Below are 14,910 nucleotides of genomic sequence, written 5' to 3' on the forward strand. Positions count from 1 at the left end.
CAGAAACCCTATACAGGGTTGCTATGGGTCGGGACCAACTTGAAGGCATTTATCAACAACAATCTGGGCTTTGGAACGTAATGGCTCCATATAATAAGCACTGGACTGCAATCTACAAAGCCCATGGCTCAAGCCCATGGCTCAAGCCCATGGCTCAAGCCCATGGCTCAAGCCCACCAGCCATTCCACCAGCCCACCAGATCGGAGAAAGTTGAGGCTTTCTGCTCCCATGAAAGTTAAAAGCCTCAGAAACCTTATACAGGGTCATTATGAATCAGAACTGACTCAACAGTCCTTAACAGCAACAATCTGCTTGACTGTCAGACTATTTTGCTGTTCCTGTCCCTCTGTAGCAAGCTACCTATCTTTGCATTCATTCATTCATTTTATAATTTATATAAGTAGTTCCTAATTCTAAAATTTGGAGCTGCAAATACATCTTCTGTTAAAATTTATTTTCATATTTATTGAATTGATCAAGCACTTACATCCCTTCTTCAAACCTTAAATTTTCACCAGAAACATTGCTAACATTTTAGTGCAAGACTTGCTGATTCATATCAGTTCAAATCCCAGGATGCTATTTAATAAAATGTTACATTACTTAAATATTAATTATTTACATTTTTAAATGTCTGTGTCTGTGTTAAATCCAGAGAACATAGTCAAGGCTTAAAGAAACAATGTCCACCCTTGCTGAATGAGAACTTAAGTACAATTTAAAATCATAGTCGAAAAATTTCAAGAGGTATTCATAGATGGGAAATCCTGGTGTGGTGCCGTAGCATAAGCACTGGACTGTAAACCAAAAGATTTGCTGTTCAAACCCACCAGCTGCTCCTCAGAAACCATGGACAGGGTCACTATGAATCAGAATCGACTCAGTGACACTTCACAACAACAATTCATAGATGGAGACCAAAAAGTTCATGGGAAAATGGAATGAAAAGACAATGACTTTTTCTATGATCTTCTTGGAGTCCTCTTACATTTTAATATATCTGAATTCACAAGTCCAAAAAGATGAATAATTTCCAGTTCAAATAGTCTATTTCAAAAGGCATAGGCCTTTATAAATTTCTTGGTTTGGGTTTTAAGAAAGAAATAACTGAAGAAACATTTCATAATGCTGTAACAATGGTAGAGTGGACTTGGGAGCTCTGATTCCAATGAACATGTGCTAGAGATACAAGCTCAATATTAGTGAAAGTATGAATAAGGGATTAGAAAGGTAGGCATAAATTTGGGTTTTCTAAGTTCCCATGTAAATTCTAAAAATTTAATTTGTTTTTTCATTAGAGTTCTTGGTCTAGATTATGAATTACCTTAATTTTAACCATTAACATTTACACTATGAGTGGACTCTATATGTGAGTATGAAATAATGCAAATGCAGTATTAAAGTAAAATAAAACTTACAGCTCCATCTTTGAAATGCACGTTTAATTAGAGAATAAATCAGACTAGTGGATTGGATTTCCCCTCTGTAGATTTCATTATGGTGTTATTTTCTAGCTAAAAGGAAGAATTAGATGCCAGAAATATGAATAGACTGTTGATTTAGTTTTCAAATGGGCTCTATTTTCCCAGATTAAAAAAATAAAAATTATAATCAGGATTCAGAATCATTTTTTTGAGCTATCTAGATTAAATTACTCTTCTCACACCCTTAATATGTCTGAGACATCTTTTAATTGGTAGAAATTATTGTTCTTATTTCCAATAGATTTTTAAGATTTTTATATTCCACAATTTGACTTAGATCTCTGCAACAAAAAGGTGGCAAAGACAACTGACCTTAATTTCATGCTGATCCCCCACATCTAGAAATAAATTTAATTCACGTGAAGGGAGGGATAATGTCAATATATTCTAGTATTTAAGAATGAACTTGGATTCAGAGAACATGGGGTTCAAATGTTGCCCTGGAATTTCATTTCCCTTTCTCTAATCTGACTACCCCAAAGGGGTTTCTGTGAGTAGCACAGGAAAAAATTGTTAAAGTGCCAAGTATATTACTAGGCACACACTAAATACAGAATGCACACTAGTTGTAAATGTTATCATCACTATACTTTTTCTAAGAGAACACTCAGAATGTTCTCATTGTACCTAACAGCCCTTAGAATCATACATTCAAACCTCCAGACTATTCAGATTTCATGAATGGTCTCTTCTTCACCACTTAGTAATATGTAAATCCACTGTTCGAAATCCACCCTCCATCTCTCCCAATACATGAAATCTCTTTATTATTCTCTTCATCCCTCAGACCACATTATAGTAACAAATACTTCCTGTATGTTTCTGTAATAGGTTGAATGAAGACATCCTAACAAATGTCCTAATTCCAAGAGCATGTGATGCTTACCATATTTAGAGAAAGAGTCTTCACAGATGTAATTAAGTCAAGAGTTTTGAGATGAGGAGAACATCCTAGATTTTTCAGGAGGGACCCAAATCCAATGATAAGAATCTTGATGTGAGTGTGGCAGTTGGAGATGTGACCAAAGAGAACCAGAAAATAAGGTCACAGAGGCAGAGATTAGAGTGAATTGACCAGTAGTCCATAAACCCATGGAACCACCAGTGGCTGGATGGAGCAAGGGATGAAGTTTCCTCTAGAGCTTCTGCGAGAATCATGTTCCTCCTGACATCTTGATTTATTTTTATTTTTATTTTTTTGGCTTCTAGACTTGCTTTTGAAGCCACCAAGTTTGTGTATATTTTTAACAGAAGCCATGGGAAACTAACATAACTTCCCTATCTCTTTGTCTTAGGTAGAAGCTGGTTATCCCAGTGATCTCAAGTTCCATGTCAATCCTTACAACTGAGAGTCAACATATATGTTAAACGTTCATATAACTTAATCATCATAGTTTTAGATTAAATCAAAAAATAAATGGAATTAATCCACATTCTTTTATACCTCAGGCTGTACATAAAACTAAACTCCATTGGTAGAGAGTTTGTTCCTTATAAAAACCTTCCAGTTACAACTTTATTACTTCAATGAAAGACAGATATTTTCCAGATTCTATGGCACTATAGGATAAGCACTAGATCGCAAGGTCTGTGGCTCAAACTCACCATCCACAACTCGGCAACTGACTCAGTCACACTTGGAAACTCTGTTGTTGTTATTAAGTGCTGTTGAGTCAGTTCTGACTCATAGTAACCCTGTATAGGGTTTCCAAGTGCCTGGTGAGCTTGAACCACCAACCTTGTAGTTCAAACTGACCTGGTGCAGTGCAGCGCATTAACCCGCAACACCACACGAGGACTCCTAGAAACCTTATACAGAGGAGCTATGAGTTGGAACAGACTCAGTAGACCTTAGCAACAACAGTGATGAAATAGGCAGCTAATATAGAAGCCTTGGTGGTGCAGTGGTTAAGTGCTTGGTGGTGCTAACCAAAAGGTTGGTAGTTCCAACCCATTAACTAGGAGAAAGGTGTGGGGATCTGCTGTACAGTCTGGGATACCCTATGGCTAGTTTTATAAGGTGATCCAATTTTTGAGTTGGATCGATGGCAGTGTTTGTTTGTTTTAATGAAATTAAAATCAGTCTTTATTGTCACTCAGCTAGATATTCTGTACCCCTCTTTCCAAACTTGAAACACACAAACGCAGAGCAAGATCCTTTAGTGTCCCAGAGTCTTAGCTGTTAATTGGAGACTAAAAAAGTCAAGAGTGAAAAAATCTTCTCTTGCTGTGCGTGAGTTCAGTGGTTTGTCTGTCAAGATTCTCCAGGACTAGAGAATAAAAACAATTGCGTTATTGATAAGCAATATAAATATTTTAAAAGCTCAGTTAACAGCAATTACAGACCACAGCAATTCAAAAAATGTGCTATAATTTATGCTGTTTTATGTCCTCAATCAATCCTGCTGAATTGTTCTTCCTGTTTTCCAGCACCATAATCTCATCAACTTGTCACGTAAGTCTGAAGACAATTGATTCTACTTATAAAAGTCCAAAAAATTGCATAAGGGTTTAACCTCAGAACTGGTTAGACCCAGTTCATATGTATTTGTACATTTATCAAAGATATAGAAACCAAAAAGATATATTGAATATACTGGAACAAAGAAAACCAAACCAAACCTATTGTCATTTAGTTAATTTTAACTCATAGCAGTACTGTATAGGACAGAGCAGATCTGCTCCTTCACCACTCATCTATCAGTTTGTTGTATTACAGTGGCTTGCATATTGTTGTGATGCTGGGATTTATGCCACTGGTGTTTTACATACCTACAAGCAGGCAACACCCATAATGGACAGATTTCAGCTCAGCTTCCAGACTAAGACAGATTAGGAATAAAGAGATGCTGACTACCAAAAACTTTATGAACAGCAATGGAATATTATCAGATAGCACTAGAATATTGAATATTGAAAATGGATGAAGCACACCAGAATATTGTCAGATATACTGCCAGAAGATGTGCCTGTCAGGTTGGAAGACACTCAAAATACTATTGGGGGAAGATTTGCCTCCTGAAAGTAGAGTTGACCATGATGATACAAATGGAGTGATGATACCAATGGAGTGAAGCATTGGTTGATGGGGCACAACTCAAAATAAGGAGAAACAGCTGTAAACAACCATTAATAACCAGAACATAGCAAGTGTGATGTATGATTCTAGGGAAATTAGAAATTGTCAAAAATGAAATGGAATGAATGAAGATTGATTTCCTAGGCTTACTGAGCTGAGATGGAGTGGAATTAACCATTTTGAATCTGACAATCATATGATGTACTATGACAGGAATGAAAAATTGAAGAGAAATGGTGTTGCTTTCATCATCAAAAAGAACATTTCAAGATCTATCATGAAGTATAATGTTGTTTGTGATAGGATAATCAACAATACCTACAAGGAAGACCAGTTAATACAATTATATTTAAATTTATGTACCAACCACTAAAGTTAGTGATGATGGAATTTTGAACCATGAGGTTGGCAGTTCCAGCCATGCCTTGGAAACCCTATACAGGTTTGCTATGGCTCAGAACTGACTCAATGGCATGTAACAACAACCACTACCAACTTTTTGGTCTGACATTGGTCAAACATGCAATCAAAATGTATTGATAATTACTGGTGATTTGGAATGCAAAGGTTGGAAAGAAAGAGGAAGGATCAGTAGTTGGAAATATGGCCTTGGTGATAGAAACCATGCAGGATATTGCATGATAGAATTTTGCAAGACCAAAAACTTTTTTAAACAACATAAAAGTTAACTATCTATATGGACATAGACATACAGGAAGAAAGAAAAAGGTCATTAAGAAGACATGAAAGAAGGAAACTACTTAAATGGATATCAGAAAAGACTGAAGCTTGTTCTCCAGCACAGAGATGCTAAAATAAATGGAATAAATGAGGAGGTAAAACAGCTGAACAGAAATTTTCAAACAGCAGTTCAAGAAGACAAAGTCAAGTATTATAAAGAGATTTGCAAAGACCTGGAGTTAAAAAATCAAATGGCAAGGACAAGTTCAGCTTTTCTCAGACTGAATGAACGAAGAGAAAATTCATGTCTCAACTCAAAATACTGAAGGATCTTATGGCAAAATACTAAATGATGGAGAAAGCATCAAAACAAGATATAAGAACTATACAGAGTCACTCTACCAAAAAGATATGAATGTTGCTCAACCATTTCAAGAGATAGCAATGGTACTGAAGGAAAAGTCCAAGATGCACTAAAGGCACTGACAAAGAATGAAGCTCCAGATATTGATGGAATACAAACTGGAATTTCCCAATAAAATGATGTGGCACTAGAGATACTTGCTTATCTAAGACAAGAGATGTGGAAAACAGCTACCTGGCTAACTGATGGGAAAAGATCCATATTTTTGCCCATTCCAAAGAAAGGTGACCCAGCAGAATGCAGAAATCATCAGATAATATAATTAATATCACATGCAAGTAAAATTTGGCTAATTATATATATATATATAGCTGCAATAGTACAGTAACAGAATTGCCAGAGATTCAAGCAGATTCAGACAAGGATATGGAATGAGGGACATCATGACTGTTGTCAGATGGATCTTGGCCAAAAGCAAAGAATACCAGAAAGATGTTTACCTGTGCTTTGTTGACTATGCAAAGACTTTTGTGTGGATCAAGACTAGCTATGGACAACATTGTAAAGAACGAGTATTCCAGAGCACTTAATTGTGCTCATGTCGAACTTGTACATAGGCCAAGAGACAGACCCTTTGGGTTATGTACAGATTCTGAATGGTTGAAAATTAGGAATGGTGTGTTCCAGGATTGTATTCTTTCACCATACTTATTCAATCTGTACACCGAACAAATAATCAGAGAGTTGGATTATATGAAGAACATGGCATCAGGATAGGAGAAAGACTCATTAACAATCTGTGATATTTAGATGATGCAACCTTGCTTGCTGAAAGAAGAGCACTTAAAATACTTACTGATGAAAATCAAAGAACACAGCCTTCAGTATGGGTTGTACTTCAATATAAAGAAAACAAAAGTCCTCTCCATTTCATAACCTCATGATAAATGAAGAAAATATTGAAGTTGTCAAAGACTTTATTTTTCCTGGATCAACCATCAACACTCATGGAAGCAGCAGTCAAGACATCTGCTGCACAAGGCCTCTTTAAAGTGTTTAAGAGCAAAGATGTCAGTTTGAGAACTGAGATGCACCTGATCCAACACACAGTGCTTTCAATAACTTAATATGCATGTGATAGCTGCAGAGGAGTTGATGCATTTGAGTTATGGCATTGGAGAAGAATATTAAAAGTACCATGGCCTGCTAGAAAATCAAATCAATTTGTGTTCTATTAGTACAATCAGAATGGTCTTTAGAAGCCAGGATGGTGAGACTTCAATCCTCATACTTTGGTGTATTATCAGAAAGGACCAGTTCCTGGAGAAGGACATCATGCTAAGTAAAGTTGTCAGCTAAAAATAAGAAAGCTCCAGTGAGATGGATTGGCACAGCAGTAGCACCAATGAGCTCAAGGTAACAAAGATGGTGAGGATGATGTAGAGCCAGACATTATTCTGTGCATAAGGTTTTCCCAAACACACAAAACATCATTCTGTGTTTCATTCTGTGCATAAGGTCAGTGTGAGTTGGAACTGAAACAACTGCACCTAACAACCACAACAGATCTGTTCCTTTCGGAGATTATAAATCTTAGTAGGAGAAGACAGTCTTATTTTTCTCCCACTGCTGGAGGATTTGAACTGCTGAACTTCCGGTTATCAGTCCACTGGGTAACCTATATTGCAGTGTTTCATATGAAGGGAAACATAATTATGCAAATTAAAAAGGATGAGCATATATAGAAGTAAATCACAAAAAAAGAAAACTTAAAATTTTCACAGAACTATGTTGCTGATGTCATCTAGTCCTTCTGCTATAAAGAAATACTTGAATGTATCCAGATTTTTTATTTTTATGAGTAATAAAAGCTTCAGTAGCAAGACTAGAAGTTCTAGATGAGGATTTAGAAATGCCTTTTGGAAGGAATAAGCATTTCTATATTTTTGTATGGTCATCTTTGCTCAGAACTATTACCTATAAGATGCAGAGCATGTCTATTTACATTTTATTTTGGTTCCATTTGAACATTTTCTGTCTGGAAAAAGTACATGTTTACATGGATGTCTATACTGAATTATTCACAATGCATGCCCCACCTGATTCTTCATCTTCTCTTCCTCAGCCTAACTCAAGTGTCAGATTGGTGTCATGTTCCTTGAGGAGAACTTTCTGGATAATGCCTTACCTTCACTATGAACCCTGTTAAGTGTCCCTTCTTTAGAACCCCTTCTTATTCTGTGACTAGCCCAGCACTGTGTCATATTGAAAAGTTTGACACTTGAGTCAGAGTCAAATCCATCTTGCCATTATTTAAAAGTTTGATATTTGCTTTATCATGGATTTTTTTTATCATTAATTCTGATCTGTTAAAATACAGTTTTGAATAAGATTTATCTAGGCACCACTTTAAATTCTGTACTTGAGGCTGGTACCTGTCTAGACTCACTTTAGATCCTCTGTTGCCTTTTACAATGCAGTGCTTATACCTATTTATACACCTGCCTACTTCCTGTAGACTGTGGATTTTCTGAGAGTAATGGTTAATGGCTAAGTAGTTCCCTCTGTGAATCACTATCACCTGGATGGCACCATTGTTATTATTAAATGCCCTCAAGTTGGTTCTGACTCACAGAGATCCTTTATAGGGTTTCTGAGCAGTGGCTAGTGGGTTTGAACCACCAAACTTGTGATTAGCAATCCAGTGCTTATGCTATATCACCACACCAGAGCTCTTGAACTAGCATTCTATAAGTGTGTAATAAATACTTTATTGACTGTAGATACACATGCATGCATTTGAGACCTAGGTGTGCCTTCAAAAATCATTCTTAGTAAGGTCACTTGATTTTAAATGCTATTTTTAAATTGTCAGGGATAGCATTAATTCTAATATTTCTTTCACAATTCCCATCTGCTAAAGCATCACACCTAACCCACATTAACTTCCCTTGCTAGAGTAAATTGTGAACTTTTCTCTAATTGATCTCCCACAACGCCTTTTTTTTTTTTCTTTTCTATTTTTACTTGCTTTTTGTCTAATTTAATTGAGCTTCGTTGTAAATGAGCTTCTACCAACTGCCATTAGAGTTTGATGGGCATCTCAATAAGACGAGCAGCAGAGCATGTGGGCAGGTCTCAGGCTGTCAGAGGCGAGCAGCCTTGTGAAGAGTCAGCAGAGTTCACCAGTTAATGACGGGGACAAAAAAGAAATGGAGTAGATTGGAACCTGAAAACAAGGGCATCCGTGGCATAAATTGGGATAAAATAGTTGCACTTATAATGGGACTTTTCTATTTGGTTATTCTAGGTTCTCAGAATAAGATGGCTTTGTATTTAATTAGGGAGAATTCTGTTTCAGCACACGGGTTATATATAAGTACTATGGTTATTGTTGTTAGATACCATTGAGTAAATCAATTCATAACAACCAAATGTGACAGAGTAGAACTGCCCCTTGATGTTTTATAAGCAGTACTGGTATGGTGTTGTGGGTTAATGCACTGGACTGTAAAGTCAGTTTGAACTGTAAGGTCGGTGGTTTAAGCTCACCAGTGGCTCCTTGGAAATGCTATACAGGGTCACTATGGACTGAAAACGAGTTGACGGCACTTAACAACAACAACCTTTATATAAGCAAATTGCCAATCTGTTTTGGAAGAAATACAGCCAGAATGCTCCTTGGAAGGCAGGATGGTGAGATTTCGTCTCTCATACTTAGGACATATTATCAGGAGGGATCAGTCTTTGGAGAACACCATCTTGGTGATGTGGAGGGTCAGTGAAAAAGAGCATGATCCCCAATGATATGGATTGGCACAGTGGCATCAGCAATGGGTTCAAGCGTAGCAAGTGTGAGGATGACACGGGACTAGGAAGAGTTTTGTTCTGTTGTCTCCATGAGTTAGAACCGACTCAATGGTACCTAACCACCACAACAACATATCAAACATGTATGTTATATAATAGATTCCATGAACTAATGTATTACATAGCAAGCATTATTATCATCATAAAAATATAAGGTGCCATGGATTCCTATCTGATTTATGGCAACTCCACGCATGTCAAAGTAAGATTTTCAATGTCCACAACTGTGGAAGAAAATCACCAGGCTTTCTGCAGAGACACCTGTGGATGGATTAGAAACATGTACCTTTGGGTTAGTAGTTGAGTACGCAACAGTTTGTACTACCAAGAAACAACTACCATCATCACAGACACTATTTACAAGTATTTACTCCTGGTATGGAGCTGTAGGATCAGCACTGGACTGCAAACCACAAGGTCAGCAGTTCAAATTCACCAGCTACTTCTTAGAAACTATACAGGGTCACTGTGAGTCAGAACTGACTCAGGACGAAACAACAACAACTACTATGTGGCAGGTGTTGCTTCTGTTTTTTTTTAACATATGCAGATATACGGTCATGCTTGCTAGGTATTCTTTGGTTGGTCCAGACTCATGGTGACCCTGTGTACAACAGACTGAAGTACGACCTGGTCCTACACCACCCTCACATTTGAGCCCATTGCTGCTGCCACTGCATACATAGAACAAGCACCTGTTGATCGTGGTCTATCTTTCTTTTTATACAGAACTGGATTTGACTTTGCTGCCATCAGTGAGGACAAAGGTGTTGCTGTTCCAGGTCACAGGTTGTGGTAAGGTCCTGCTTGCTGGTGCTGTCTTGAGGTGTGTGAGAGAAACCTCAAGCTCAGTGGGGAATGAGTCACTTTGTTGATTTAAAATGTTCAGTTAACCCCCATTGCTTCAAGGACATGCGTGAAGCTCCTTAGAATGACCTACAAAGTTTGTTTGGATCTGACATCATCGACTTCCCATAACCATCTTGTGCACTGGCCTTGAGAAAGTTTGAAGGTGGTCTTCCTTTTCTCAACTTTTTATACATATTAGTCTCATCCTCAGATATGTCCATCTCTTCTGTATTATGATGGCACCATTTAGAAAAACAGAAACTGCAAAGCAATTTTAAGTACAGGAGATTGAATAAAAGGAAACACATTCACAGCATTTGAGGAATTGAAAAAAAACAAAAATGAAAGGTGATCTGATTAAGAAATTAGTAACAACAGGAGGCAGTTTCCCCATCTGTGCTGGGCTGCAGAAGAGGGAGTGTGCTGAGGAACAGCAGGCCATTTCACTTAATGATCAATTCGACAAAAGGCAATTTAATAAATGGCCCATTTGCTGAATGACAGTTACCCCATATTCACTTGTTTCTCACAACTATTTCGTTTAACTTGACTAGTTTTACATTTTTGTTTTTATGGCTTCATTGCAAGGACTTCTTTTTTCTTATTTCAGTCCCAGCTCTCTCTTACTGTGACAGGAGATTGATGGGCAGAGAGAAAGGATACCTTAAAAACATTTATGAACATACTTATAAAAAATAAGATCTTGAGTATTAATAGTTCCTAATAAAATGTTCACAATTAAAGTTATTTATCATAATACACATTATAATTATGCATATATACATTAGCTAATGAGTCCTGATGTGTCTGTGGATTAATGTGCCAGACTGCAAATCTGTTTGAACTGCAAGGTCAGAGGTTCAAGCTCACCAACTGCTCTTCAAAAACCCTATACAGGGTCGCTATGGGTTAGAACCAACTCGATGACACTTCACAGCATTAGATAATATACATCCACATTGCTCATGACCATATTTTCTCAATTATATGATACTTGATGCGGTAGGATAAACACTGTACTATAAGGCTGATTTCAACCGCAAGTTTGTCGGTTCAAACCCATTAGCTGCTCCTTGGAAACCATAGACAGGGTTGCTATGAGTCAGAACCGACTTGACGGCACTTAAAAATAACAGAAATAGTTTAAAAAAAAAAAAAGGAGTCCTGATGTGGCACAATAGGATAAGCACTCGACTGCTAACCATAAGGTTGGTGGTTCAAACCTACTAGCAGCTTCTTGGAAACACTATACAGGGTCACTATGAGTCATAACCGACTCCACAGCAATTAACAACAATTTGCTGTTGTTAGGTGCCATAGGGTCTGTACCAACTCATAACAAAACACTACCTGGTCCTGCGCCAACCTCACAATCGTTGCTATGTTTGGGCCTATTGTTCCTGTCATTGTGCCAATCCATCTAGTACAGGGTCTTCCTCTTTTTCTGTGAGCCTCCACTTTACCAGACATGATATCCTTCTCCAGGGACTGGTCCTTCCTGACAATATGTCTCAAGTATGAGAGACGAAGTCTGGCCATCCTGGCTTCCAAGGAATATTTTGTATGTACTTCCTCCAGCACAGCTTGGTTTGTTCTTTTGGTAGTCCATATAACTTTTAATATTCTCCTCCAACTCAATGACTCAAATGCATCAATTATTCTACTGTCATTGTTATTCACTTTCCAATTTTAATATGCATATAAAGTTATTGAAATACCATGGCTTAGATTAGGTGCACCTTAGTCATCAAACTGACATCTTTGGTCTTGTACACTTTAAAGAGGTCTTCTACAGAAGATTTGCCTAATGCAATACATCATTTAATTTATTGACTTCTGCTTCCACGAATGTTGTTGGTTGATCTGAGAAAATTGAAGTCTTTGACAGTTCTCCATTTATGTGGATGTTATTTATTGGTCCAGTCGTGAGCATTTTGGTCTTCTTTACGTTGAGGTGCAACTCATACAGAAAGCTGTCATCTTTGATCTTCATCAGTAAGCATATTAAGTCCTCTTCACTTTCAGCAAGCAAGGTATCATCGTCATGTCACAGGTTGTTAATGAGTCTTCCACCTTTCTTAATTTTAAACCATTCAGTGTTCCTTTGTTGTGTTCAAACAACTGTTTGTTGGTCTATGTACAGAACACAATTAAGTGTTCTGGAATACTCATTCTCCATAATGCTGTCCATAGTTAGCCATGATCCACACAATTGAAAGCTTTTCCATAGTCAATAAAACATAGGTAAACATCTTTGTGGTAATCTCTGTTTTCAGACAAAATCCATCTGACATCAGAAATGATATCCATTGTTCCATGTCCTTATTTGAATTTGTCTTGAATCTCTGGTAGTTCTCTGTCAATGTATGTTTGCAGTCTTTTTTGGATTATCTTCAGAAAAAATTTATTTGTATGAGATATTAATGATATTGTTCCATGACATCTGCATTCCATCTCTCTTTGTAATGAGCACAACTATGGATCTCTTTCAGTCAGTTGGCAGGTAGTTGTCTTCCAAATTTCTTGGCATAAATGACTGAGAGCCTCCAGTGCTGCCTCACTTTGTTGAAATATTTCAATTTTTATTCCATCAAGTCCCGGTGCCTTGTTCTTTGTCAATTCTTTCAATGCACCTTGGACTCCTTCCTTCAGGATCATTGGCTCTTGAGCATATGCTACCTCTTGAAATGGTTGGACATCAACCATTTCCTTTTGGGACAGTGACTCTGTGTATTCCTCCCATCTTCTTTTGATGTTTTCTGCATCCTTCAATATTTTGTCTTTAAAATCCCTCAGTATTGCAAGTCAAGGCTTGATTTTTTTTTTTTTTCTTCAGTTCCCTCAGCTTGAGAAATGCTGAGTGTTCTTCACACCTTTGCACATTTTGTCATATTTGAATGTCTTCTGTGGTGACCTTTGAAATTTTCTGTTCAACTCTTTTATGTCCTCATGTCTTCCATTCACTTTAGCATCTCTACACGAGAGAGAGCAAGTTTCAAAGTCTCTTCTGACATCTATTTTGGTCTTTTCCTTTTTTCTTGTCTTCTTAGTGACCTTTTGCTTTCTTCCTGTATGATGTTCTTGATGTTATCCCATGACTCTCTGGGCTTTGGTCTTTAGTGTCTAATGCATCAAATCTTCAGATGATCTCTAAATTCAGGTGAGATATGTTCAAGATCATATTTGCCTCTGTGGACTTGTTTTAATTTTCTTCAGCTTCAGTCTGAACTTACATATGAGTAATTGATGGTCTGTTCTAAAGTCTGTCCCTGGCCTTGTTTAGGCTGATGATATGGAGCCTTTCCATCATCTCATTCTACAGATATAGTCAATTTGGTTTCTATGCATTCCATCTGGTGAGGTCCATGTGCATAGTTGTCTTTTATGTTGTTTAAAAAAAGGTATTTTAAATGAAGAAGTCATTGGCCTTACAAAATTCTACCATGCACTGCACTAAGTGGGACAGAGGTAAATGATGATGTATGCACAACCTTGGAACAACAGGATTCCGGGATACAGGGAATGAGGCATGGTTTGAAGGGGTAAAAGCGGGGAATAGTATTAAGATGCTTGGTTGTCTAGTGAATCTTGGTTTCCCTTGCTTACCATTGTAAAATAGACACTTTAGGTGGGTAGAAAAGAATAGCCAGAATCATCACTACAGAAAGCTTGTAAGTCCATCTTCAGCCTATAACTGATTGGAATACCTTAAAGGGGGCTAGAAGTTGCCCAGTGAAAGAGGCTTCCTGTGGACCCTTTACATTGAACAAGACCATGGGTGGAGTCCAGTGCCCCATCCAGAACCAACTGGGGTGGGAGATTTCCACTGGAGGGGACGAGTGGACCAGCCTGGAGTGGCTAGAAGAATGGAAGTTGCTTCATGAAGGAAGGACTGACAGGAACGGTCCGAAACAATAACGGCATGTCTGATTGATTGCTGCAGTAATGGGTAAGCTGTTTGCCCAGGAGCTGTCAAGACAAGTGGTTGGGACCCTTTATAACAAGCCCCCTTCCAAGACTGAGACTCAAGGGGAATACATGGGCAAGCATGTGGTCTGGTTGGTGACCACGTTGGTCATCGATGGAGGAGGAGGGGGAAAAAACAGCAAGCTCAATCACATTCAATAGACCCCCATGAGCCCAGTGGAAACCTGGATGGCCAGCAATACAGCAAGACCCAGGGACTCCTGGGCCCAGAAGCAGTGACATGGCCACAGAGGACTAGAATGGAGAGGGAGGTATCCAGCTGATGTGAAGTGAGGACATATGCACAAGAACACCACACTTGCAGATAGTGACCACTTGACCTGGCTTCGATGGCTGGATGATCAGAACTCGACTAGAAGACGAAAGAAGGGGGGTGGGGAGGAAGAATAACCTGCTACAATTTTATTAAATTTACCTATACTTATGGATGTAGTTGTTGTTGTTGTTAAGTGCTGTCAAGTCGAATCCAACCCATAGCATCCCTGTACACGGTTTCTGAAGTTGTAAATCTTTACGGGAGCAGAAAGCCTCATCTTTCTCCTATGGAACAGCTGGTAGTTTCGAACTGCTGACCTTAAGGTTCACAGCCTAATTC

This window comes from Chrysochloris asiatica, unplaced genomic scaffold, assembly GCF_000296735.1.
Source record: "Chrysochloris asiatica unplaced genomic scaffold, ChrAsi1.0 scaffold00021, whole genome shotgun sequence".
Taxonomy (NCBI): Eukaryota; Metazoa; Chordata; class Mammalia; order Afrosoricida; family Chrysochloridae; genus Chrysochloris; species Chrysochloris asiatica.